This window comes from Microtus ochrogaster, unplaced genomic scaffold (assembly GCF_000317375.1).
Source record: "Microtus ochrogaster isolate Prairie Vole_2 unplaced genomic scaffold, MicOch1.0 UNK4, whole genome shotgun sequence".
In the NCBI taxonomy this organism is placed as follows: Eukaryota; Metazoa; Chordata; class Mammalia; order Rodentia; family Cricetidae; genus Microtus; species Microtus ochrogaster.
This window is the reverse complement of record NW_004949102.1, coordinates 15047473-15050218: the sequence shown is the minus strand read 5'-3', so window position 1 is coordinate 15050218 and position 2746 is coordinate 15047473. Positions and strand designations below refer to the sequence as shown.

Genomic DNA, 2746 nt, shown 5'->3' with positions numbered 1-2746 from the left:
ATTATATACACAGTGTTCAGCCTCCATGTATGCCTGCAGGCCAGAAGAGGGCACCAGATTTCATTACAGATGGTTGTGAGCCACCATGTGGTTGCTGGGATTTGAACTCAGGACCTCTGGAAAAGTATTCAGTGCTCTTAACCTCTGAGCCATCTCTCCAGCCCCCATTTTATAAATTCTTAAGAAATTAATAGACATGTAGCTGAGTAGGGGTGCACGCCTTTAATTCCAGCATCTGGGAGGCAGCAACATGAGGATCTCTGAGTTCAAGGCCAGCCTGGTCTACAGATCGAGTTCCAGGGCAGCCAGCACTACACAGAGAAACTCTGTCTCGAAGAAAAAAAAAAGGACATGTATATGATATTCAGTCCTCTGACTTGCACTGCTAGATCCTTCCAAGTCCTACTGCAAAAGATGAGAGTTGACGCAAGAAAGCCAAACAAGTGGACTCAATATCAAAGCACTAGTAAGACAAATGGGATTTTTTTTGGTATGGAATACTGAGAAACATACATAAAGCTAATCAGAGCAATTGCTATGGACAGTTTCAAAGACGCAGAACTATAGAGTTACACTAAAGGAGCAGTAGAAAATGCCGTACAATAGACTGCAGTGCAGCACAAGCAGACCATGCTGTCAGAACACTTTGTCCTTTGGTGCACCCTTCACTCTTCGCTGCTGTGCTTTCCGCACGTGGGTTCTCCAACTTCAGCCTCCTAGGACAGTTTGTGTCGGAAGGACTTCTGAGACTATATACCCCAAAATGCAGCTTCCTGAGCACAACTGCAGACCTAGTGAATTCACACTGGTAACGCAGGAGCTTAGGTCTACAAAAGTCTAAGTAACCATCCTTGGCACTTCCAATGCATATTAAAAGGTGAAGTCTACATGCTGGGGCTGGGCTGGGGGGAGAACTGTGACAGAATGCTTACTTGAGGCCCCAAATTGGATCCCCAGCATTGATTCCAGAAAAAAAGATGACACTGACATACAGGGTTAAAATTCTTTATGAGTTTACAATATTTTTAAAATAAATCTGGCACAACCGCTTAATTTCTTTCTTTTCTTCTTTCTTTTTTTTGTATTTTGTTTTGTTTTGGGGTTTTTGTTTTGGTTTTTTGAAACAGATTTTCTCTGTAGCCTTGGAGTATGCCCTGGAACTTGCTCTGTAGACCAGGCTGACCTCGAACTCACAGAGATCCTGCCTCCCTGTCTGCCTCCCATGTGCTGGGATTAAAGGTTTGCTCCACCACCACCTGGCCCAATGATCACTTAATTTTTATAAGCGAAATACTATTATAGGAAGAAGTTATAAATCTCTCAGAAATTAAGGCAAAGAATGTGTGAATTTACACTGTATTATGTGTAATGTTGTATTTTTAGGTTAGATCCACCATCTGTGGGTCTAGAGAAAAATAGTTTTAAGTGTATGAGTGTTTTGTCTTCATCTCTTTCTATGCCCCATATGTATTCCTGGTGCTGAAGGAGGTCAAAACACCTCCGATCCCCTGGCGTTACTAATGGTTGTGAGCAGACATGGGGGTGCTGGGAATCAAGGTCCTCTAGAAGAGCAGCCAATGCTCTTAACTCTCAAGCCATCTTTCCAGTCCAAAAGTTTTTCTATTTTATCAGGTTTATAGTTAACTTGGAGTCTGGAATACATGTCTGGCTGTATTTACTTGGATTCCCCAGAATGTACCTTCCTATTCCAATAGCATAGTAACCAACATTCACCAGACTTAACCCTTCTTTGACATTACCTCCAAAAGAGTAATAGCGCCAGTGAAATCTCTTTGCGAAAGCAGATCTTCTAGTTTTGGAATCTTCCTACCTTTCTTCTTTCTTTTGTCAGTGTGCGGTGATTCCCCGCCCACAGCGGGTTTGGCTCTTGAAAGCATCTGTAAAACAAGCAGCAAAGACGGTTCAACTCAAAAGTCATTTTTAAACTGAGCGCTGTGATTTGCAAGTCAAATCCTTAGCAACAAACACTAGTAAGTCTATTCATATTCTTTTTAAACACGCATTTTATTAAAAGAGCCATCACCTTCTACTGAAGGGGAGCCAAATAACTACTTCTAACTACTTATCCACAACCATCTACTTATCCACAAGAGACGAACACTTCCCGCAGCTTCAACCATCTCTGTCTTCCCTCTGTCCACAAGCAGATCTGGTGTCGGAAATGGAGAAGCAGAAGGGAAGACAGCATCGGGATATTTTTCTTTGCATCCCTCGCTATTCCCCGTGGAAACACTGCAGGGATAAAGGGATCGGCCCCTGGAGACACACCTAGATTCTATCCAATAGTGTGCTGGGGGCTCTAAACCCGGGTAAAAACCTATTTGAAGTTCCCCCTTACTATTCAAAGCTACTAACCATCTTGGCGTCTGTCCCGTGAGCCCCTGCAGCAGATAGTCAGCAAAGGCTGTGTCTCGGCCAGTTGCCACATCTACACAGCGAGCTCCGTCTCCACGGCAACGCGGCCAGGAGGCTGGTCCTTCGATGACAATAGCTCTCCCGAGAACCAGTGCTCGCAGCTTCTTGGTTCCGTGGGTTTCCACCGCTAGAAGAGACATTCTTCTTAAGGGAGCAGATCTTTGTTTGTGCTGTGGACGAAAATGTGGTTGTGTCTCTGCCTAGGAATGTAATGTAGGGAAAGGCGACTTAGAATTGCTATTGCAATTAGGAAGTATATTTCATATGCAAGTTTCTTGGGAAGATAATTTTTAAGAACCACTTCCGTTTT

At 43.6% G+C, this 2746-nt stretch overlaps 1 long non-coding RNA gene across 1 annotated transcript in view; it reads right to left on the bottom strand.

Annotated features, from left to right (window-relative positions):
* Positions 1-2492, bottom strand: part of LOC113458136 — a 4798-nt gene extending 2306 nt beyond the window's left edge. The window contains exons 1-2 of the long non-coding RNA XR_003378568.1: positions 2377-2492; positions 1761-1898 (exon numbers count right to left, since the gene is read on the bottom strand). This is a non-coding gene — a long non-coding RNA (uncharacterized LOC113458136). The remainder of the gene's footprint in view (positions 1-1760; positions 1899-2376) is intronic.
* Positions 2493-2746: the final 254 nt, after the last annotated feature.